The 27,673-nt window shown below is 22.9% G+C and overlaps 2 long non-coding RNA genes across 3 annotated transcripts in view; both read right to left on the reverse strand.

The window, feature by feature from the left end:
* Window positions 1–11,155, reverse strand: part of LOC127079553 (uncharacterized) — a 70,263-nt gene extending 59,108 nt beyond the window's left edge. Inside the window, exon 1 of the long non-coding RNA XR_007787934.1 lies at window positions 10,944–11,155. This is a non-coding gene — a long non-coding RNA (uncharacterized LOC127079553). The remainder of the gene's footprint in view (window positions 1–10,943) is intronic.
* A 5,975-nt stretch (window positions 11,156–17,130) lies between these two features.
* The window catches only part of LOC127079560 (uncharacterized), a 13,700-nt gene continuing 3,157 nt past the window's right edge, over window positions 17,131–27,673 (reverse strand). Inside the window, exons 1-2 of one of the 2 annotated variants that reach the window (XR_007787935.1) lie at window positions 27,456–27,667; window positions 17,131–17,584 (exon numbers count right to left, since the gene is read on the reverse strand). This is a non-coding gene — a long non-coding RNA (uncharacterized LOC127079560). Of the gene's footprint in view, window positions 17,585–27,455; window positions 27,668–27,673 lie in introns of those variants that run through there. The other variant, XR_007787936.1, reaches the window with a different exon arrangement.

Here is a 27,673-nt window from a genome sequence, read left to right on the forward strand (position 1 = left end):
TGGTTAGTACAATGCCATGATGTCATGATGTTATGATGTCATGTAAGTAACAAACGCAAACAAGTCACACCGCAATCATTCCTAGGTTTTAAGGCTTGCATGAGTTCCATGGGTAAGTACCCTCCCCCACTGAAGTTTAGTTGGTTCAACCTGTCCTAGAGTAGTAACCGGGTTCTAAAAGGATCTCCAATCATTGACCTTCCCTTAAGTCCACTTCAGTGCAACACCAAGTGGTTGACCAAAGCTTCCCTAAAGTCCAATCTCAAAGAGTGTAGTATCGAGTCTCAACCAACCCCAGTCGGAATCGAAGTCAGTTATCTCACTACTTTCTAATGGCTAGGATGAGTCAATTAGGGTTCTAAAGGTCTGGTTAACGCTTTGATGACACCACGCGGACGCCAAATTTTTCCTCAAGTAAACATGAGGAACATCAGGACATCCAAAGTGTCACATTAACCGTAGCCATCATTTTAACCATTCCAGTACACGCCGGATAGTCGCGATGATCTCTTGCTACTTACCTATGGTACACTAGATCCGGGTGTAGGATCTTTCACTCAAGCATAAAATACCCAAGCAATCCCTTAAAAGTAAATTAGACAATTCAAATAGTGATCTTGTTTTTTTTTTTTTTTTTTTTAAGGCAACCTCTCTTTTTAAAGTCCCCAGCAGAGTCGCCAGTTCTGTCATACGGTGAACTGACTTTGTGTATTTTTGCTTTGGAAAGCAAATGTCGCAGATAGCAAGAGTCGCCACCGACTTTTCTTTTATCCAATAAGAAAAGGCGGAAAAGAACAGGAAAGACCTTGATTAGATTTTGGGTTCGGGAGGTACATTATACAAAGGGAAGGTGTTAGCACCCTTTGTATCCATGGTTATCCATGGGCTCTTAATTGCTTGATCACTTATGTTTTTCTTGTCTGAAAAAAGTGTTTGAGAACTGTTTAGAAAGTGTTTTGAAAAGAGAGTTTAACTTTGTAATGATTCTTGTACGAATGTATACAAAGTATTTATCTCGTTTAATTTTGAAAGTTGTTTAGAAAAATATAACTGGGCAATGATTCTAGTACGAATGTATACCAAGTGGTGATTTTCTAATAGATGTTTTGCAAAGTGTGAGGTGTGAAAAGTATTTTAAGTTGTTGGTCAGCAATTAAGAGTTATACCTACCAAAGGTCTTTCTGGGTATTTCCTATCCTTAGGAGGGTAAAACTGTCCTTACTATTGAGAAGTAAGTAGTCTTATCCTTTGGATGTAAAGGGACATCGTAGGGTCGTCGATTGGTCATCGAAGGTAACATTTGTAAGGATACCTTAGCATTCGAAGGGACGATCATCATTTTAACCGTAGGCTACCACGAAGGGTCATCGAGGGACAAAGTCATGTATTCGAAGGCAACATCCGAGGGACTATGATGACTTAATCGAAGGGTCTTTGCTAAGGTATCCCCATATTCGCGGGACATGACCGTAATACCGTAAGGCAAACAAAGAGAGGGCCAAGATCATATATTCAAAGGCAACATTTGCAATCAGTTAGGTAATTAGGATGAATCTCCACAAGGGTATCCCACAAATAAAGTGGAATACCTAGCAAGCTACCTTCTTCGGGAGTATATGAGCCCTCACAAAATTCAGCAAACAGGTCAGAATACCAAATGGGGTGCGGTTAATAGTTGCACCGAACAAAGGAATCGCAGTAGTAATAATGTCAGGCAAATAATACACAGCTATGATAAAACATGTCAGATAAGCACAGAACGGAATAGAAAAAAAACAGCGACTGTCATGTTCGCTACTGCCTCGCCTAGCGAAGGCTTAGGGAACACTCGCTACATGTTCGCTTAGCGATGTGCTAGCGAACGGCTGCGGGTTTTGAGTTTAATAACAGTACGATTTCAACAATCTCCAAACCCTATGGCATCCATTACAAAAATTACATGGTTAAACATTCAAGACATCCTTGCATGCAAAACTTAAGGTATATTTATAAATTCAATCATAATGTCACATGTAAATTGGAAGCATAAAGCGGTAGTGGTAGTGCAAACCTGTTTGCAATTGAATTGCCACGTTGAATTGGTAGATCACTCTTAGGGTTGGTATCGGATTGAGTTGGGCGGAGGTGACCTTTGTGCAGATGAGTTTCCTTCAGGGTTTCCTTTAGGGTTGCTCTGAATTCTCTTGGTTAGCCTCCAGGGTTTGCTCCGATTGCCTTTGTTAGGGTTTGCTTGCTAGGGTTTTTTTCTCTCTCCGTCCCCTTTTTCTAAATGAGGTCTTGGTATTTATAATAGTTTTTGTGACCTAATGGGCTCAGAATGAAGCCCAAAATTTCTGTTATTCGCAAGCTTCGCTAGGCGAGTGGTACAGCGAAGGTTCGCTAGGCGAATGATTTTGCTCGCCTAGCGAGCAAGCCATTTTAAGTCATTTTCTGGATTTGGCCACCTGTGTGCTGGGTCTTTGTTACTTTAAGACCAATGTCTTGAAAAATGAGTTGGAGTGCCTTGAGAAATGTCTTGCAAGGTTAACGGGCAAATTTTGGGGTATGACATATGACCTTCTCGAATTTCAGCTTATTACCTTGCTTGTTGTACTCGTTTACAGCAAAGTTGCCAATCTCATTAACTAATGGATCATTGGGGTTGAGGAAGGTAGCATGATTCAAGGACGCACAGGAAAAAATAACAAGAAGGACAATCAGAAAAAAAGACTGAGTTCTCATTGTGATTGTAACTATGACTTTTTGAAGTTTTTCAAATTGGCTGGTAGTGAGTTAGTCAGATCAAGTAAGGTTGTTATATATACTATACTCTAATGATAAAAACATTGAATTTCCTTTTTATAAGAACTTAAAACAACATTGTTAAAAAGTATAGATTATTGATATTTAAAAAAACAATAAAAGATGTTTAGTCAATCATCTCATTATCTATTTTATTATTTAAAATAATTAAATATAATTTATATGTTTAGTTAGTTGTAAGTTCTTTTTTTTATGTTCTATAATTATTGATTATCAATCTCCATAAAGAGGAATTTAAAATGATTGTTTATGTCGTCATCGATGTAACTTTTATTATTAAATAATTTTCTTTATCTATTTTTCTAATATATAATATTTAAATTATATATATATATATATATATATATATATATATATATATATATATAAAGGTTTTTTTCTCTATATTGTTTGGATTTTTTGACCGACAGTTTCATAATTCAACTGCAACTATTTTTAGTTAATCCTTTCTATATGTGTTTATAAAAGTAAATAAGTAACTTTATATAAAATAATAAAATATAGAAATAGCATAAGAAGAAAACTAATGTATTTAGAAATTTTGAGATAATATTATTAATAATTACGATAATAGTTATCAATTTTACAATTGTTCTATATGAAATTTTGTATTCGTCCCAATAATTTAATAAGTTAAGTCTTATTGTACTAGTACCGTGTCAACTTAAAAAAAATAATCAAAGTTTTTTTTATTTTTATAATTAATATATTTAATTAACTAATATTACGTATAAGTTGAATATTTCTTCCCTTAATTTAAATTAAAAATATCATTTTATATTTTTTGTTTAACTAAGAGTATAATCTAATTTAAAATGTACTAATATTTTCTAAGATAGAATTACAATAGTTTATTAATAAAAAAATAATAATAGTTTATAATTAAGCTACCTTTGAGTTTTTTTTTTAATTTGAATACATCAATAAATTTTAAAATGATTATAACAAACTCAACAATCAAACCAAATTTGGTTATTTTAAAATATATAATCATAAAAAAAATGTTCTTTTTTAAAAATAATTTTAATGTTTTCAAAATTTATAAACTATGATTCTGGAGATTATTTTAGTTGGTAAGTTTGTCAAATTTACTTCAAATAAGTCTTGTAAAAATGTAATTCTTATTTACTAGGTTGAATTAGTATAATAAAGTAAAATTAAATTATTTCTGAATCCAAAAACACTATTTAAATATAATTTAGTCAAAATTTCCTGTCACTTTTTTACTATTCAAAAGAATAACACACATACTTGAGGTGACATTGTATATTCAAAGAATTGACGATGAATCCCTTCAAATACAATTCTAAAGTGACACATTAATGCCATTTTTAAAATTAAATGTATAACTTACATTTTTTTAATCTAATCTGTGTACATTAATAAAGTTTTACTACTACTATTCTTTTATTTAAGAGATAAATCATTTTTTAAATTCATTGAATAATCAATGTATCTAATCTATAAACCGACCAAATACATTGATTATTCAATGAACCTAAAAATTGAATTGTCTTTTATATAAAGGAATGAAGCTAAAATTAAAAATTTAAAAATAATTGAGTTAAATTAATTAATTAATTATTTATATTTATTTCTGTTTAAACATGATGAATACATATATCAAATTTTGTAAAGTTTGGTGTATTAAAGAAAGAATACTACTAATAACATGGCACTATATGATAATAATTTTACAAACTTCTTTGATGAGATTTTATATATTTTCCTCAATGTTATAACAACGAGGGTTTTTCATTAAATTTAAACAACAAAACATATAATTATAATGGATAATATAATAAGGTTTATATGTATATGGGGGTTTGGGTTGCTTTCAATTGATATTAAAAAATTTCATATAGTTGTTTTATGTAATAATTATTTATGTTCAAGCAATCGCTCTTATCTGTATCAAGAAAAGATAACCTTTAAATGAATAGAAACTAATTTAAAGATTTACAAACCGATTACTTTTAAAAAAACATTGGGAATGAAGAGTTAAGCAGTATTGATTATTTTACAGTTTTTGAACATCGATTTTGATGTTAATCCCTTGATTTTATAAAATAAGACTTCTACTTTGCAGACACTTCAAAATCTTCAAGAAGAAAAAATATATAAAAGGAGATTTATAAATAAAAAAATTAAGTTACAAAAATGTTTATTATTTATTCATTTAATTGTATATTCTTGTTTTTACAATTAATATTATAAATTCTTTTGTAATGATTATAAGTAACTTTCTAAAACTCTAAAAAAACTGAACAAGAAATTTTTATTAAATACTTATTACATTAAAACCCATCGATAACCCCTACACATGATTATAGTAGGTTTTCAATTAAAACAAACGTTGTTTCAGTAAGAAAATATGACTGCTTATGAAATTGTCTTTGATTGATGCACACTCTATAAACTCTTGATTTGTCAAAAAAATATTTAACAAACTAAATTCTATAATTGAGTAGGATTGTTTTTCTCTAAATTTATCCAATGAATTTGATATTATTTTATAAATATTATAATTTTTCTCGGTTGAATACTCCAACACTAAAATTACAAAGTTATAAGACAAACTTTCTGGAGAGAGAAAACCACATGAAGTTTTAGCGTAATTTAAATTGATAATTTATTTAGATCAATAATCAATTACTGATATACAAAACCTATATTTTATTGGTACACTAATTTGAAGGCTAAAGATAAATGATTTTATAAGATAAACTACTTTAATGATTTAGGCTTTAATAGGTGCAAAGTTCGTCAGTTTTCTAACATGTTGTATTGGATTATCCAATACAATGGCTGCATAATTTTTAGAGGTTGAACCATCTGATGCAGAAAGCGTGATGCGGTAGTTGGTCCCTTGGGATGTTGTTTCAGATACACCATTTACGACCTTCTCGAATTTCAGCTTATTACCTTGCTTGTTGTACTCGTTTACAGCAAAGTTGCCAATCTCATTAACTAATGGATCATTGGGGTTGAGGAAGGTAGCATGATTCAAGGACGCACAGGAAACAATAACAACAAGGACAATCAGAAAAAAACACTGAGTTCTCATTGTGATTGTAACTATGATTTTTTGAAGTTTTTCAAATTGGCTGGTAGTGAGTTAGTCTGATCAAGTAAAGTTGTTATATATACTATACTCCAATGATAAAAACATTAAATTTCATTTTTATAAGAACTTAAAACAATATCGTTGTAAAGTATAGCATATTGATATTTAAAAAAACAATAAAAGATGTTTAGTCAAACATCTCATTATCTATTTTATTATTTAAAGTAATTAAATATAATTTAGGTGTTTAGTTAGTTGTAAGTTCTTTTTCTTATGTTCCATAATTAATGATTATAAATCTCCATAAAGAGGAATTTAAAATGATTGTTTGTGTCGTCATCGATGTAACTTTTATTATTAAATAATTTTCTTTATCTATTTTTCTAATATATAATATTTAAATTATATATATATATATATATATATATATATATATATATATATATATATATATATATATATAAAGGTTTTTTTTCTCTATATTGTTTGGATTTTTTGACCCACTGTTTCACAATTCAACTGCAACTATTTTTAGTTAATCCTTTCTATATGTTTTTATAAAAGTAAATAAGTAACTTTATATAAAATAATAAATTATAGAAATAGCATAAGAAGAAAACTAATATATTTAGAAATTTTGAGATAAATAATTTTAATAATTACGATAATAGTTATCAATTTTACAATTGTTCCATATGAAATTTTGTATTCGTCCCAATAATTTAATAAGTTATAGTCTTATTGTACTAGTACCGTGTCAACTTAAAAAAAATAATCAAAGTTTTTTTAATTTTTATAATTAATATATTTAATTAACTAATATTACGTATAAGTTGAATATTTCTTCCCTTAATTTAAATTAAAAATATCATTTTATATTTTTTGTTTAACTAAGAGTATAATCTAATTTAAAATGTACTAATATTTTCTAATATGGAATTACAATAGTTTATTGATAAAAAAATTATAATAGTTTAAAATTAAGCTACCTTTGAGTTTTTTTTAAAATTTGAATACATCAATAAATTTTAAAATGATTATAACAAACTCAACAATCAAACCAAATTTAGTTATTTTAAAAAATATAATCATAAAAAAATGTTCTTTTTTAAAAATAATTTTAATGTTTTCAAAATTTATAAACTATGATTTTGGAGATTGTTTTAGTTGGTAAGTTCTTCAAATTTACTTCCCATAAGTCTTGTAAAAATGTAATTCTTATTTACTAGGTTCAATTAGTATAATAAAGTAAAATTAAATTATTTCTGAATCCAAAAACACTATTTAAATATAATTTAGTCAAAATTTCCTGTCACTTTTTTACTATTCAAAAGAATAACACACATACTTGAGGTGACATTGTATATTCAAAGAATTGACGCTGAATTCATTCAAATACAATTCTAAAGTGTCACATTAATGCCATTTTTAAAATTAAATGTATAACTTACATTTTTTTAATCTGTGTACATTAATACAGTTTTACTACTACTATTCTTTTATTTAAGAGATAAATCATTTTTTAAATTCATTGAATAATCAATGTATCTAATCTATAAACCGACCAAATACCTTGATTATTCAATGAACCTAAGAATTGAATTGTCTTTTATATAAAGGAATGAAGCTAAAATTAAAAATTTAAAAATAATTGAGTTAAATTAATTAATTAACTATTTATATTTATTTCTATTTAAACATGATGAATACATATATCAAATTTTGTAAAGTTTGGTGTATAAAAGAAAGAATACTACTAATAACATGGCACTATATGATAATAATTTTACAAACTTCTTTGATGAGATTTTATATATTTTCCTCAATGTTATAACAACGAGAGTTTTCCATTAAATTTAAACAACAAAACATATAATTATAATGGATAATATAATAAGGTTTATATGTATATGGGGGTTTAGGTTGCTTTCAATTGATATTAAAAAACTTCATATAATTGTTTTATGTACTAATTATTTATGTTCAAGGAACCGCTCTTATCTGTATCAAGAAAAGATAACCTTTAAATGAATAAAAACTAATTTAAAGATTTACAAACCTATTAAAATAAGTAAATAACTTTTAAAAAAACATTGGGAATGACGAGTTATTATTAAGAGTTAAGCAATATTGATTATTTTATAGTTTTTGAACAACGATTTTGATGTTAATCCCTTGATTTTATAAAATAAGACTTCTACTTTGCAGACACTTCAAAATCTTCAAGAAGAAAAATATATAAAAGGAGATTTATAAATAAAAAAATTAAGTTACAAAAATGTTTATTATTTATTCATTTAATTGTATATTCTTGTTTTTACAATTAATATTATAAATTCTTTTGTAATGATTATAAGTAACTTTCTAAAACTCTAAAAAAACTGAACAAGAAATTTTTATTAAATACTTATTACATTAAAACCCATCGATAACCCCTACACATGACTATAGTAGGTTTTCAATTAAAACAAACATTGTTTCAGTAAGAAACTATGAGTGCCCATGAAATTATCTTTGATTGATGCACACGCTATAAACTCTTGATTTGTCAAAAAAATATTTAACAAACTAAATTCTATAATTGAGTAGGATTGTTTTTCTCTAAATTTATCCAATGAATTTGATATTATTTTATAAATATTATAATTTTTCACGGTTGAATACTCCAACACTAAAATTACAAAGTTATAACACAAACTTTCTGGAGAGAGAAAACCACATGAAGTTTTAGCGTAATTTAAATTGATAATTTATTTAGATAAATAATCAATTACTGATATACAAAACATACATTTTATTGGTACACTAATTTGAAGGCTAAAGATAAATGATTTTATAAGATAAACTACTTTAATGATTTAGGCTTTAATAGGTGCAAAGTTCGCCAGTTTTCTAACATGTTGTATTGGATTATCCAATACAATGGCTGCATAATTTTTAGAGGTTGAACCATCTGATGCAGAAAGCGTGATGCGGTAGTTGGTCCCTTGGGATGTTGTTTCAGATACACCATTTACGACCTTCTCGAATTTCAGCTTATTACCTTGCTTGTTGTACTCGTTTACAGCAAAGTTGCCAATCTCATTAACTAATGGATCATTGGGGTTGAGGAAGGTAGCATGATTCAAGGACGCACAGGAAACAATAACAACAAGGACAATCAGAAAAAAACACTGAGTTCTCATTGTGATTGTAACTATGATTTTTTGAAGTTTTTCAAATTGGCTGGTAGTGAGTTAGTCTGATCAAGTAAAGTTGTTATATATACTATACTCTAATGATAAAAACATTGAATTTCATTTTTATAAGAACTTAAAACAATATCGTTGTAAAGTATAGCATATTGATATTTAAAAAAACAATAAAAGATGTTTAGTCAAACATCTCATTATCTATTTTATTATTTAAAGTAATTAAATATAATTTAGGTGTTTAGTTAGTTGTAAGTTCTTTTTCTTATGTTCCATAATTAATGATTATCAATCTCCATAAAGAGGAATTTAAAATGATTGTTTTTGTCGTCATCGATGTAACTTTTATTATTAAATAATTTTATTTATCTATTTTTCTAATATATAATATTTAAATTTTTATATATATATATATATATATATATATATATATATATATATATATATATTATATATAATATATATATATATATATATATATATATATATATATAAAGGTCTTTTTCTCTATATTGTTTGGATTTTTTGACCCACTGTTTCACAATTCAAGTGCAACTATTTTTAATTAATCCTTTCTATATGTGTTTATAAAAGAAAATAAGTAATTTTATATAAAATAATAAAATAAGTAATTCAAGTGCAACTTCTTTGATGAGATTTTATATATTTTCCTCAATGTTATAACAACGAGAGTTTTTCATTAAATTTAAACAACAAAACATATAATTATAATGGAGAATATAATAAGGTTTATATGTATATGGGGGTTTCGGTTGCTTTCAATTGATATTAAAAAATTTCATATAATTGTTTTATGTACTAATTATTTATGTTCAAGGAACCGCTCTTATCTGTATCAAGAAACGATAACCTTTAAATGAATAGAAACTAATTTAAAGATTTACAAATAGATTACTTTTAAAAAAACATTGGGAATGAAGAGTTATTATTAAGAGTTAAGTAGTATTGATTATTTTACTATTTTTGAACATCGATTTTGATGTTAATCCCTTGATTTTATAAAATAAGACTTCTACTCTGCATACAATTCAAAATCTTGAAGAAGAACAAATATATAAAAGGAGATTTATAAAAAAAAACAAATTAAGTTACAAATATGTTTATTATTTATTCATTTTTTTTGTATATTCTTGTTTTTACAATGAATATTATTAATTCTTTTGTAATGATTATGAGTAACTTTCAAAAACTCTAAAAAAACTGAACAAGAAATTTTTATTAAATACTTATTACATTAAAACCCATCGATAACCCCTACACATGATTATAGTAGGTTTTCATTTAAAACAAACGTTGTTTCGGTAAGAAAATATGACTGCTTATGAAATTGTCTTTGATTGATTCACACACTATAAACTCTTGATTTGTCAAAAAAAATATTTAACAAACTAAATTCTATAATTGAGTAGGATGTTTTTCTCTAAATTTATCCAATGAATTTGATATTATTTTATAAATATTATAATTTTTCTCGGTTGAATACTCCAACACTAAAATTACAAAGTTATAACACAAACTTTCTGGAGAGAGAAAACCACATGAAGTTTTAGCGTAATTTAAATTGATAATTTATTTAGATCAATAATCAATTACTGATATACAAAACATATATTTTATTGGTACACTAATCTAAAGGCTAAAGATAAATGATTTTATAAGATAAACTACTTTAATGATTTAGGCTTTAATAGGTGCAAAGTTCATCAGTTTTCTAATATGTTGTATTGGATTATCCAATACAATGGCTGCATAATTTTTAGAGGTTGAACCATCTGATGCAGAAAGTGTGATGCGGTAGGTTGTCCCTTGGGATGTTGTTTCAGATACACCATCGACGACCTTCTCAAATTTTAGCTTATTACCTTGCTTGTTGTACTCGTTTACAGCAAAGTTGCCAAACTCATTAACTAATGGATCATTGAGGTTGAGGAAGGTAGCATGATTCAAGGACGCACAGGAAAAAATAACAACAAGGACAATCAGAAAAAAAGACTGAGTTCTCATTGTGATTGTAACTATGACTTTTTAAAGTTTTTCAAATTGGCTGGTAGTGAGTTAGTCTGATCAAGTAAGGTTGTTATCTAGATATATATCTATATATATATTTATATATCTATATATAGATATATATATAATATATATATATATATATATATATATATATACATATTATATAGAATAATATATATAGATATATATATATATATATATTATATATATATATATATTATATATATATATATATTATATATATATATAGATATATATATAATATATAAATATATATCTATATATATATATATATATAATTATATCTATATATATATATATTATAAATATAGATATATATATATATATATTATATATATATATTATATATTATAATGTATATATATATATATATATAAATATATATATAGGTATATATATACCTATATATAAATATATATATTATATATATATATATATATATATATCTATATATATATATATATATATATATATATAAGGTTTTTTTTCTCTATATTGTTTGGATTTTTTGACCCACTGTTTCACAATTCAAGTGCAACTATTTTTAATTAATCCTTTCTATATGTGTTTATAAAAGAAAATAAGTAATTTTATATAAAATAATAAAATATAGAAATAACATAAGAAAGAAATTGATATAATTTGAAATTTCGGGATAATATTATTAATAACTACATTAATAGTTATCAATTTCATAATTGTACCATATGAAATTTTTAAGTCGTCCCTATAATTTAATAAGTTAAACTCTTATTGTACTAGTACCGTGTCAACTTAAAAAAACAATCAAGGTTTATTTTTATTTTTATAATTAATATATTTAATTAACTAATATTACGTATAACTTGAATGTTTCTTCTCTTAAATTAAATTAAAAATATCTATTATATTTTTTTTTAACTAAGAGTATAATTTAATTTAAAATGTAATAATATTTTCTAATGTAGAATTACAATAGTTTATTAATAAAAAATTATAATAGTTTAAAATTGAGCTACCTTTGAGTTTTTTTAAAATTTTGAATACATCAATAAATTTTAAAATGATTATAGCAAACTCGACAATCAAACAAAATTTGGGTATTTTAAAATTTATAATTATAAAAAAAATGGTTTTTTTTAAAAATAATTTTAAAGTTTTCAAAATTTATAAACTATGTTTCTGGAGATTGTTTTAGTTGGTAAGTTCGTCAAATATACTGCACATAAGTCTTTTAAAAATGTAATTCTTATTTAGTAGGTTAAATTAGTATAATAAAGTAAAACTAAATTATTTCTTAATCCAAAAACACTATTTAAATATAATTTAGTCAAAGTTTCCTGTCACTTTTTTAGTATTAAAAATAATAACACACATACTTGAGGTGACATTGTATATTGAAAGAACTGACAATGAATCCCTTAAAATACAATTCTACGGTGACACATTAACGTCATTTTTAAAATTAAATGTATAACTTACATTTTCTAATCTGTGTACAATAATAAAGTTTTACTACTTTTGTTCTTTTATTTAAGAGATAAATCACTTTTTTAATTCAAGGAATAATCAACGTATCTAATCTATAAACCGACCAAATACATTAATTATTCAATGAACCTAAGAATTGAATTGTCTTTTATATAAAGGAATGAAGCTAAAATTAAAATTTTAAAAATAATTGAGTTAAATTAATTAATTAATTATTTATATTTATTTCTATTTAAACATGATGAATACATATATCAAATTTTGTAAAGTTTGGTGTATAAAAAAGAATACTACTAATAACATGGCACTATATGATAATAATTTTACAAACTTCTTTGATGAGATTTTATATATTTTCCTCAATGTTATAACAACGAGAGTTTTTCATTAAATTTAAACAACAAACATATAATTATAATGGATAATATAATAAGGTTTATATGTATATGGGGGTTTCGGTTGCTTTCAATTGATATTAAAAAATTTCATATAATTGTTTTATGTACTAATTATTTATGTTCAAGGAACCGCTCTTACCTGTATCAAGAAACGATAACCTTTAAATGAATAGAAACTAATTTAAAGATTTACAAACACATTACTTTTAAAAAAACATTGGGAATGAAGAGTTATTATTAAGAGTTAAGTAGTATTGATTATTTTACAGTTTTTGAACATCGATTTTGATGTTAATCCCTTGATTTTATAAAATAAGACTTCTACTCTGCAGACAATTCAAAATCTTGAAGAAGAACAAATATATAAAAGGAGATTTATAAAAAAAACAAATTAAGTTACAAATATGTTTATTATTTATTCATTTTTTTTGTATATTCTTGTTTTTACAATGAATATTATTAATTCTTTTGTAATGATTATGAGTAACTTTCAAAAACTCTAAAAAAACTGAACAAGAAATTTTTATTAAATACTTATTACATTAAAACCCATCGATAACCCCTACACATGATTATAGTAGGTTTTCAATTAAAACAAACGTTGTTTCGGTAAGAAAATATGACTGCTTATGAAATTGTCTTTGATTGATTCACACACTATAAACTCTTGATTTGTCAAAAAAATATTTAACAAACTAAATTCTATAATTGAGTAGGATTGTTTTTCTCTAAATTTATCCAATGAATTTGATATTATTTTATAAATATTATAATTTTTCTCGGTTGAATACTCCAACACTAAAATTACAAAGTTATAACACAAACTTTCTGGAGAGAGAAAACCACATGAAGTTTTAGCGTAATTTAAATTGATAATTTATTTAGATCAATAATCAATTACTGATATACAAAACATACATTTTATTGGTACACTAATTGAAGGCTAAAGATAAATGATTTTATAAAATAAACTACTTTAATGATTTAGGCTTTAATAGGTGCAAAGTTCATCAGTTTTCTAACATGTTGTATTGGATTATCCAATACAATGGCTGCATAATTTTTAGAGGTTGAACCATCTGATGCAGAAAGTGTGATGCGGTAGTTGGTCCCTTGGGATGTTGTTTCAGATACACCATCGACGACCTTCTCAAATTTTAGCTTATTACCTTGCTTGTTGTACTCGTTTACAGCAAAGTTGCCAATCTCATTAACTAATGGATCATTGAGGTTGAGGAAGGTAGCATGATTCAAGGACGCACAGGAAAAAATAACAACAAGGACAATCAGAAAAAAGACTGAGTTCTCATTGTGATTGTAACTATGACTTTTTAAAGTTTTTCAAATTGGCTGGTAGTGAGTTAGTCTGATCAAGTAGGTTGTTATCTATAGATATATATAGATATATATATATATATATATATATATAGATATATATATCTATATATATATATATATATATATATATATAGATATCTATATATAGATATATATAGAATATATATATATATATATATATATATATGATATATAGATATATATATATCTATATCTATATATATATATAGATATAGATATATATATATCTATATATATGTTTATATATCTATATAGATATATATCTATATATAGATATCTATATCTATATATATATATATATATATATATATCTATATAGATATATATAGATATATCTATATATGATATATATATATATATATATCTATATATATATATATATATATAGATATATATCTATATATATATTTATATATCTATATATAGATATATATCTATATATAGATATATCTATATATATAATATATATATATATATATATATATATATATATATATATATATATATAGAAATATATATATAGATATATATATAGATATATATATTATATATATAGATATCTATCTATATATATATATAAATATAGATATTATATAATATATATATATATATATTATATATATATGTATATATATATAAATATATATATAGTATATATATACTATATATATATATATATATAATATATTAGATATATATATATTATAAAGGTTTTTTTCTCTATATTGTTTGGATTTTTTGACCCACTGTTTCACAATTCAAGTGCAACTATTTTTAATTAATCCTTTCTATATGTGTTTATAAAAGAAAATAAGTAATTTTATATAAAATAATAAAATATTGAAATAACATAAGAAAGAAATTGATATAATTTGAAATTTCGGGATAATATTATTAATAACTACATTAATAGTTATCAATTTCATAATTGTACCATATGAAATTTTTAAGTCGTCCCTATAATTTAATAAGTTAAACTCTTATTGTACTAGTACCGTGTCAACTTAAAAAAACAATCAAGGTTTTATTTTTATTTTTATAATTAATATATTTAATTAACTAATATTACGTATAACTTGAATGTTTCTTCTCTTAAATTAAATTAAAAATATCATATTATATTTTTTTTTAACTAAGAGTATAATTAATTTAAAATGTAATAATATTTTCTAATGTAGAATTACAATAGTTTATTAATAAAAAATATAATAGTTTAAAATTGAGCTACCTTTGAGTTTTTTTAAATTTTGAATACATCAATAAATTTTAAAATGATTATAGCAAACTCGACAATCAAACAAAATTTGGGTATTTTAAAATTTATAATTATAAAAAAAATGGTTTTTTTAAAAATAATTTTAAAGTTTTCAAAATTTATAAACTATGTTTCTGGAGATTGTTTTAGTTGGTAAGTTCGTCAAATATACTGCACATAAGTCTTTTAAAAATGTAATTCTTATTTAGTAGGTTAAATTAGTATAATAAAGTAAAACTAAATTATTTCTTAATCCAAAAACACTATTTAAATATAATTTAGTCAAAGTTTCCTGTCACTTTTTTAGTATTAAAAATAATAACACACATACTTGAGGTGACATTGTATATTGAAAGAACTGACAATGAATCCCTTAAAATACAATTCTACGGTGACACATTAACGTCATTTTTAGAATTAAATGTATAACTTACATTTTTTAATCTGTGTACAATAATAAAGTTTTACTACTTTTGTTCTTTTATTTAATAGATAAATCACTTTTTTAATTCATGGAATAATCAACGTATCTAATCTATAAACCGACCAAATACATTAATTATTCAATGAACCTAAGAATTGAATTGTCTTTTATATAAAGGAATGAAGCTAAAATTAAAATTTTAAAAATAATTGAGTTAAATTAATTAATTAATTAGTTATATTTATTTCTATTTAAACATGATGAATACATATATCAAATTTTGTAAAGTTTGGTGTATAAAAGAAAGAATACTACTAATAACATGGCACTATATGATAATAATTTTACAAACTTCTTTGATGAGATTTTATATATTTTCCTCAATGTTATAACAACGAGAGTTTTTCATTAAATTTAAACAACAAAACATATAATTATAATGGATAATATAATAAGGTTTATATGTATATGGGGGTTTCGGTTGCTTTCAATTGATATTAAAAAATTTCATATAATTGTTTTATGTACTAATTATTTATGTTCAAGGAACCGCTCTTATCTGTATCAAGAAACGATAACCTTTAAATGAATAGAAACTAATTTAAAGATTTACAAACAGATTACTTTTAAAAAAACATTGGGAATGAAGAGTTATTATTAAGAGTTAAGAGTATTGATTATTTTACAGTTTTTGAACATCGATTTTGATGTTAATCCCTTGATTTTATAAAATAAGACTTCTACTCTGCAGACAATTCAAAATCTTGAAGAAGAACAAATATATAAAAGGAGATTTATAAAAAAAACAAATTAAGTTACAAATATGTTTATTATTTATTCATTTTTTTGTATATTCTTGTTTTTACAATGAATATTATTAATTCTTTTGTAATGATTATGAGTAACTTTCAAAAACTCTAAAAAAACTGAACAAGAAATTTTTATTAAATACTTATTACATTAAAACCCATCGATAACCCCTACACATGATTATAGTAGGTTTTCAATTAAAACAAACGTTGTTTCGGTAAGAAAATATGACTGCTTATGAAATTGTCTTTGATTGATTCACACACTATAAACTCTTGATTTGTCAAAAAAAATATTTAACAAACTAAATTCTATAATTGAGTAGGATTGTTTTTCTCTAAATTTATCCAATGAATTTGATATTATTTTATAAATATTATAATTTTTCTCGGTTGAATACTCCAACACTAAAATTACAAAGTTATAACACAAACTTTCTGGAGAGAGAAAACCACATGAAGTTTTAGCGTAATTTAAATTGATAATTTATTTAGATCAATAATCAATTACTGATATACAAAACATATATTTTATTGGTACACTAATCTAAAGGCTAAAGATAAATGATTTTATAAGATAAACTACTTTAATGATTTAGGCTTTAATAGGTGCAAAGTTCATCAGTTTTCTAATATGTTGTATTGGATTATCCAATACAATGGCTGCATAATTTTTAGAGGTTGAACCATCTGATGCAGAAAGTGTGATGCGGTAGTTGGTCCCTTGGGATGTTGTTTCAGATACACCATCGACGACCTTCTCAAATTTTAGCTTATTACCTTGCTTGTTGTACTCGTTTACAGCAAAGTTGCCAATCTCATTAACTAATGGATCATTGAGGTTGAGGAAGATAGCATGATTCAAGGACGCACAGGAAAAAATAACAACAAGGACAATCAGAAAAAAAGACTGAGTTCTCATTGTGATTGTAACTATGACTTTTTAAAGTTTTTCAAATTGGCTGGTAGTGAGTTAGTCTGATTAAGTAAGGTTGTTATCTATAGATATATATATATATATATATATATATATATATATATATAGATATATATATATAGATATATATATATCGATATATATAGATATATATCTATATATATATAGATAATATAGATATATATCTATATATAGATACATATATATAGATATATATAGATATAATCTATATATATATATTTATATATCTATATATAGATATATCTCTATATATATATATATATCTATACTTTTATATATATATATATATATATATATATATCTATATATATATATATTATATATATATATATATAATATATATATATATCTATATATTATATATATATATATAAAGGTTTTTTTCTCTATATTGTTTGGATTTTTTGACCCACTGTTTCACAATTCAAGTGCAACTATTTTTAATTAATCCTTTCTATATGTGTTTATAAAAGAAAATAAGTAATTTTATATAAAATAATAAAATATAGAAATAACATAAGAAAGAAATTGATATAATTTGAAATTTCGGGATAATATTATTAATAACTACATTAATAGTTATCAATTTCATAATTCTACCATATGAAATTTTTAAGTCGTCCCTATAATTTAATAAGTTAAACTCTTATTGTACTAGTACCGTGTCAACTTAAAAAAACAATCAAGGTTTTATTTTTATTTTTATAATTAATATATTTAATTAACTAATATTACGTATAACTTGAATGTTTCTTCTCTTAAATTAAATTAAAAATATCATATTATATTTTTTTTTAACTAAGAGTATAATTTAATTTAAAATGTAATAATATTTTCTAATGTAGAATTACAATAGTTTATTAATAAAAAATTATAATAGTTTAAAATTGAGCTACCTTTGAGTTTTTTTAAAATTTTGAATACATCAATAAATTTTAAAATGATTATAGCAAACTCGACAATCAAACAAAATTTGGGTATTTTAAAATTTATAATTATAAAAAAAATGGTTTTTTAAAAATAATTTTAAAGTTTTCAAAATTTATAAACTATGTTTCTGGAGATTGTTTTAGTTGGTAAGTTCGTCAAATATACTGCACATAAGTCTTTTAAAAATGTAATTCTTATTTAGTAGGTTAAATTAGTATAATAAAGTAAAACTAAATTATTTCTTAATCCAAAACACTATTTAAATATAATTTAGTCAAAGTTTCCTGTCACTTTTTTAGTATTAAAAATAATAACACACATACTTGAGGTGACATTGTATATTGAAAGAACTGACAATGAATCCCTTAAAATACAATTCTACGGTGACACATTAACGTCATTTTTAGAATTAAATGTATAACTTACATTTTTTAATCTGTGTACAATAATAAAGTTTTACTACTTTTGTTCTTTTATTTAAGAGATAAATCACTTTTTTAATTCATGGAATAATCAACGTATCTAATCTATAAACCGACCAAATACATTAATTATTCAATGAACCTAAAAATTGAATTGTCTTTTATATAAAGGAATGAAGCTAAAATTAAAATTTTAAAAATAATTGAGTTAAATTAATTAATTAATTATTTATATTTATTTCTATTTAAACATGATGAATACATATATCAAATTTTGTAAAGTTTGGTGTATAAAAGAAAGAATACTACTAATAACATGGCACTATATGATAATAATTTTACAAACTTCTTTGATGAGATTTTATATATTTTCCTCAATGTTATAACAACGAGAGTTTTTCATTAAATTTAAACAACAAAACATATAATTATAATGGATAATATAATAAGGTTTATATGTATATGGGGGTTTCGGTTGCTTTCAATTGATATTAAAAAATTTCATATAATTGTTTTATGTACTAATTATTTATGTTCAAGGAACCGCTCTTATCTGTATCAAGAAACGATAACCTTTAAATGAATAGAAACTAATTTAAAGATTTACAAACAGATTACTTTTAAAAAAACATTGGGAATGAAGAGTTATTATTAAGAGTTAAGAAGTATTGATTATTTTACAGTTTTTGAACATCGATTTTGATGTTAATCCCTTGATTTTATAAAATAAGACTTCTACTCTGCAGACAATTCAAAATCTTGAAGAAGAACAAATATATAAAAGGAGATTTATAAAAAAAACAAATTAAGTTACAAATATGTTTATTATTTATTCATTTTTTTGTATATTCTTGTTTTTACAATGAATATTATTAATTCTTTTGTAATGATTATGAGTAACTTTCAAAAACTCTAAAAAAACTGAACAAGAAATTTTTATTAAATACTTATTACATTAAAACCCATCGATAACCCCTACACATGATTATAGTAGGTTTTCAATTAAAACAAACGTTGTTTCGGTAAGAAAATATGACTGCTTATGAAATTGTCTTTGATTGATTCACACACTATAAACTCTTGATTTGTCAAAAAAAATATTTAACAAACTAAATTCTATAATTGAGTAGGATTGTTTTTCTCTAAATTTATCCAATGAATTTGATATTATTTTATAAATATTATAATTTTTCTCGGTTGAATACTCCAACACTAAAATTACAAAGTTATAACACAAACTTTCTGGAGAGAGAAAACCACATGAAGTTTTAGCGTAATTTAAATTGATAATTTATTTAGATCAATAATCAATTACTGATATACAAAACATATATTTTATTGGTACACTAATCTAAAGGCTAAAGATAAATGATTTTATAAGATAAACTACTTTAATGATTTAGGCTTTAATAGGTGCAAAGTTCATCAGTTTTCTAATATGTTGTATTGGATTATCCAATACAATGGCTGCATAATTTTTAGAGGTTGAACCATCTGATGCAGAAAGTGTGATGCGGTAGTTGGTCCCTTGGGATGTTGTTTCAGATACACCATCGACGACCTTCTCAAATTTTAGCTTATTACCTTGCTTGTTGTACTCGTTTACAGCAAAGTTGCCAATCTCATTAACTAATGGATCATTGAGGTTGAGGAAGGTAGCATGATTCAAGGACGCACAGGAAAAATAACAACAAGGACAATCAGAAAAAAAGACTGAGTTCTCATTGTGATTGTAACTATGACTTTTTAAAGTTTTTCAAATTGACTGGTAGTGAGTTAGTCTGATCAAGTAAGGTTGTTATAATAGATTATAGATATATATAGTATATCTATATATATATAAGATATTTATATATAGATATATATCTATATATATATATATAGATATATATCTATATATATATATATTTATCTATTTATATATAGATATATATTAGATATATTATATATATATATATATATAATATATATATAGATATATATCTATAGATATATATATATATAGATATCTATATATATATATAGATATATAAGATATATCTAGATATATAGATATATAGATATCTATATATAGATATATATATATATATATACATATATATATTTATATATATATATATATATATATCTAGATATATATATAGATATATATATATATATAGACTATATATATCTATATATATATATATATATATATATATATATATATATAGATATATATATCTAATCTATATTTATATAATATATATATATTATATATATATAAATAATATATTTATATATATATATTATATATATATATATATATATATATATTATATATATATTATATCTATATATATATATATATATATATATATATATATATATCTCTAATATATATATATATATATATATATATATTATATATAAATATATATATATATATATAAGGTTTTTTTCTCTATATTGTTTGGATTTTTTGACCCACTGTTTCACAATTCCGTGCAACTATTGTTAATTAATCCTTTCTATATGTGTTTATAAAAGAAAATAAGTATTTTATATAAAATAATAAAATATAGAAATAACATAAGAAAGAAATTGATATAATTTGAAATTTCGGGATAATATTATTAATAACTACATTAATAGTTATCAATTTCATAATTGTACCATATGAAATTTTAAGTCGTCCCTATAATTTAATAAGTTAAACTCTTATTGTACTAGTACCGTGTCAACTTAAAAAAACAATCAAGGTTTTATTTTTATTTTATAATTAATATATTTAATTAACTATATTACGTATAACTTGAATGTTTCTTCTCTTAATTTAATTAAAAATATCATATTATATTTTTTTTAACTAAGAGTATAATTTAATTTAAAATGTAATAATATTTTCTAATGTAGAATTACAATAGTTTATTAATAAAAAATTATAATAGTTTAAAATTGAGCTACCTTTGAGCTTTTTTAAAATTTGAATACATCAATAAATTTTAAAATGATTATAGCAAACTCGACAATCAAACAAATTTGGGTATTTTAAATTTATAATTATAAAAAAAATGGTTTTTTTTAAAAATTTTAAAGTTTTCAAAATTTATAAACTATGTTTCTGGAGATTGTTTTAGTTGGTAAGTTCGTCAAATATACTGCACATAAGTTTTTTAAATTATGTAATTCTTATTTACTAGGTTAAATTAGTATAATAAAGTAAAACTAAATTATTTCTTAATCCAAAAACACTATTTAAATATAATTTAGTCAAAGTTTCCTGTCACTTTTTTAGTATTAAAAATAATAACACACATACTTGAGGTGACATTGTATATTGAAAGAACTGACAATGAATCCCTTAAAATACAATTCTACGGTGACACATTAACGTCATTTTTAGAATTAAATGTATAACTTACATTTTTTAATCTGTGTACAATAATAAAGTTTTACTACTTTTGTTCTTTTATTTAATAGATAAATCACTTTTTTAATTCATGGAATAATCAACGTATCTAATCTATAAACCGACCAAATACATTAATTATTCAATGAACCTAAGAATTGAATTGTCTTTTATATAAAGGAATGAAGCTAAAATTAAAATTTTAAAAATAATTGAGTTAAATTAATTAATTAATTATTTATATTTATTTCTATTTAAACATGATGAATACATATATCAAATTTTGTAAAGTTTGGTGTATAAAAGAAAGAATACTACTAATAACATGGCACTATATGATAATAATTTTACAAACTTCTTTGATGAGATTTTATATATTTTCCTCAATGTTATAACAACGAGAGTTTTTCATTAAATTTAAACAACAAAACATATAATTATAATGGATAATATAATAAGGTTTATATGTATATGGGGGTTTCGGTTGCTTTCAATTGATATTAAAAAATTTCATATAATTGTTTTATGTACTAATTATTTATGTTCAAGGAACCGCTCTTATCTGTATCAAGAAACGATAACCTTTAAATGAATAGAAACTAATTTAAAGATTTACAAACAGATTACTTTTAAAAAAACATTGGGAATGAAGAGTTATTATTAAGAGTTAAGTAGTATTGATTATTTTACAGTTTTTGAACATCGATTTTGATGTTAATCCCTTGATTTTATAAAATAAGACTTCTACTCTGCAGACAATTCAAAATCTTGAAGAAGAACAAATATATAAAAGGAGATTTATAAAAAAAACAAATTAAGTTACAAATATGTTTATTATTTATTCATTTTTTTGTATATTCTTGTTTTTACAATGAATATTATTAATTCTTTTGTAATGATTATGAGTAACTTTCAAAAACTCTAAAAAAACTGAACAAGAAATTTTTATTAAATACTTATTACATTAAAACCCATCGATAACCCCTACACATGATTATAGTAGGTTTTCAATTAAAACAAACGTTGTTTCGGTAAGAAAATATGACTGCTTATGAAATTGTCTTTGATTGATTCACACACTATAAACTCTTGATTTGTCAAAAAAAATATTTAACAAACTAAATTCTATAATTGAGTAGGATTGTTTTTCTCTAAATTTATCCAATGAATTTGATATTATTTTATAAATATTATAATTTTTCTCGGTTGAATACTCCAACACTAAAATTACAAAGTTATAACACAAACTTTCTGGAGAGAGAAAACCACATGAAGTTTTAGCGTAATTTAAATTGATAATTTATTTAGATCAATAATCAATTACTGATATACAAAACATATATTTTATTGGTACACTAATCTAAAGGCTAAAGATAAATGATTTTATAAGATAAACTACTTTAATGATTTAGGCTTTAATAGGTGCAAAGTTCATCAGTTTTCTAATATGTTGTATTGGATTATCCAATACAATGGCTGCATAATTTTTAGAGGTTGAACCAATGATGCAGAAAGTGTGATGCGGTAGTTGGTCCCTTGGGATGTTGTTTCAGATACACCATCGACGACCTTCTCAAATTTTAGCTTATTACCTTGCTTTTGTACTCGTTTACAGCAAAGTTGCCAATCTCATTAACTAATGGATCATTGAGGTTGAGGAAGGTAGCATGATTCAAGGACGCACAGGAAAAAATAACAACAAGGACAATCAGAAAAAAAGACTGAGTTCTCATTGTGATTGTAACTATGACTTTTTAAAGTTTTTTCAAATTGGCTGGTAGTGAGTTAGTCTGATCAAGTAAGGTTGTTATCTATATATATATATATATATATATATAGCTATATATAGATATATATCTTAGATATAGTCTAGATATATATATATATATATATATATATCTATATATATATAGATATATATATATATATATAGATATATATAGATATATCTATATATAGATATATAGTATAGATATATATAGATATATCTCTATATATCTATATAGATATATATAGATATATATCTAGATATATATATATATATAGATATATATATATATAGATATATATCTATAGATATAATATATCTATATAGATATACTATATATATATATATATCATCTATATATATATATATATATATATATATATATATTATATAGATATTATATATATATATAATATATATACTATATATATAGATTATATATATATATATATATATATATATATAATATGTATATAATATATATATATATATATATATCTATATATATATATATATATATATATATATATATATATATATATATATATATATATATATATATATATATCTATATATATATCTATATATATATATATATATATATATAATATATATTATATATAAGTTTTTTTCTCTATATTGTTTGGATTTTTTGACCCACTGTTTCACAATTCAAGTGCAACTATTTTTAATTAATCCTTTCTATATGTGTTTATAAAAGAAAATAAGTAATTTTATATAAAATAATAAAATATAGAAATAACATAAGAAAGAAATTGATATAATTTGAAATTTCGGGATAATATTATTAATAACTACATTAATAGTTATCAATTTCATAATTCTACCATATGAAATTTTTAAGTCGTCCCTATAATTTAATAAGTTAAACTCTTATTGTACTAGTACCGTGTCAACTTAAAAAAACAATCAAGGTTTTATTTTTATTTTTATAATTAATATATTTAATTAACTAATATTACGTATAACTTGAATGTTTCTTCTCTTAAATTAAATTAAAATATCATATTATATTTTTTTTTAACTAAGAGTATAATTTAATTTAAAATGTAATAATATTTTCTAATGTAGAATTACAATAGTTTATTAATAAAAAATATAATAGTTTAAAATTGAGCTACCTTTGAGTTTTTTTAAAATTTTGAATACATCAATAAATTTTAAAATGATTATAGCAAACTCGACAATCAAACAAAATTTGGGTATTTTAAAATTTATAATTATAAAAAAATGGTTTTTTTTAAAAATAATTTTAAAGTTTTCAAAATTTATAAACTATGTTTCTGGAGATTGTTTAGTTGGTAAGTTCGTCAAATATACTGCACATAAGTCTTTTAAAAATGTAATTCTTATTTAGTAGGTTAAATTAGTATAATAAAGTAAAACTAAATTATTTCTTAATCCAAAAACACTATTTAAATATAATTTAGTCAAAGTTTCCTGTCACTTTTTTAGTATTAAAAATAATAACACACATACTTGAGGTGACATTGTATATTGAAAGAACTGACAATGAATCCCTTAAAATACAATTCTACGGTGACACATTAACGTCATTTTTAGAATTAAATGTATAACTTACATTTTTAATCTGTGTACAATAATAAAGTTTTACTACTTTTGTTCTTTTATTTAAGAGATAAATCACTTTTTTAATTCATGGAATAATCAACGTATCTAATCTATAAACCGACCAAATACATTAATTATTCAATGAACCTAAAAATTGAATTGTCTTTTATATAAAGGAATGAAGCTAAAATTAAAATTTTAAAAATAATTGAGTTAAATTAATTAATTAATTATTTATATTTATTTCTATTTAAACATGATGAATACATATATCAAATTTTGTAAAGTTTGGTGTATAAAAGAAAGAATACTACTAATAACATGGCACTATATGATAATAATTTTACAAACTTCTTTGATGAGATTTTATATATTTTCCTCAATGTTATAACAACGAGAGTTTTTCATTAAATTTAAACAACAAAACATATAATTATAATGGATAATATAATAAGGTTTATATGTATATGGGGGTTTCGGTTGCTTTCAATTGATATTAAAAAATTTCATATAATTGTTTTATGTACTAATTATTTATGTTCAAGGAACCGCTCTTACCTGTATCAAGAAACGATAACCTTTAAATGAATAGAAACTAATTTAAAGATTTACAAACAGATTACTTTTAAAAAAACATTGGGAATGAAGAGTTATTATTAAGAGTTAAGTAGTATTGATTATTTTACAGTTTTTGAACATCGATTTTGATGTTAATCCCTTGATTTTATAAAATAAGACTTCTACTCTGCAGACAATTCAAAATCTTGAAGAAGAACAAATATATAAAAGGAGATTTATAAAAAAAACAAATTAAGTTACAAATATGTTTATTATTTATTCATTTTTTTGTATATTCTTGTTTTTACAATGAATATTATTAATTCTTTTGTAATGATTATGAGTAACTTTCAAAAACTCTAAAAAAACTGAACAAGAAATTTTTATTAAATACTTATTACATTAAAACCCATCGATAACCCCTACACATGATTATAGTAGGTTTTCAATTAAAACAAACGTTGTTTCGGTAAGAAAATATGACTGCTTATGAAATTGTCTTTGATTGATTCACACACTATAAACTCTTGATTTGTCAAAAAAAATATTTAACAAACTAAATTCTATAATTGAGTAGGATTGTTTTTCTCTAAATTTATCCAATGAATTTGATATTATTTTATAAATATTATAATTTTTCTCGGTTGAATACTCCAACACTAAAATTACAAAGTTATAACACAAACTTTCTGGAGAGAGAAAACCACATGAAGTTTTAGCGTAATTTAAATTGATAATTTATTTAGATCAATAATCAATTACTGATATACAAAACATATATTTTATTGGTACACTAATCTAAAGGCTAAAGATAAATGATTTTATAAGATAAACTACTTTAATGATTTAGGCTTTAATAGGTGCAAAGTTCATCAGTTTTCTAATATGTTGTATTGGATTATCCAATACAATGGCTGCATAATTTTTAGAGGTTGAACCATATGATGCAGAAAGTGTGATGCGGTAGTTGGTCCCTTGGGATGTTGTTTCAGATACACCATCGACGACCTTCTCAAATTTTAGCTTATTACCTTGCTTGTTGTACTCGTTTACAGCAAAGTTGCCAATCTCATTAACTAATGGATCATTGAGGTTGAGGAAGGTAGCATGATTCAAGGACGCACAGGAAAAAATAACAACAAGGACAATCAGAAAAAAAGACTGAGTTCTCATTGTGATTGTAACTATGACTTTTTAAAGTTTTTCAAATTGGCTGGTAGTGAGTT

The sequence above is a fragment of the Lathyrus oleraceus genome, chromosome 1 (genome assembly GCF_024323335.1).
Source record: "Lathyrus oleraceus cultivar Zhongwan6 chromosome 1, CAAS_Psat_ZW6_1.0, whole genome shotgun sequence".
Taxonomy (NCBI): Eukaryota; Viridiplantae; Streptophyta; class Magnoliopsida; order Fabales; family Fabaceae; genus Lathyrus; species Lathyrus oleraceus.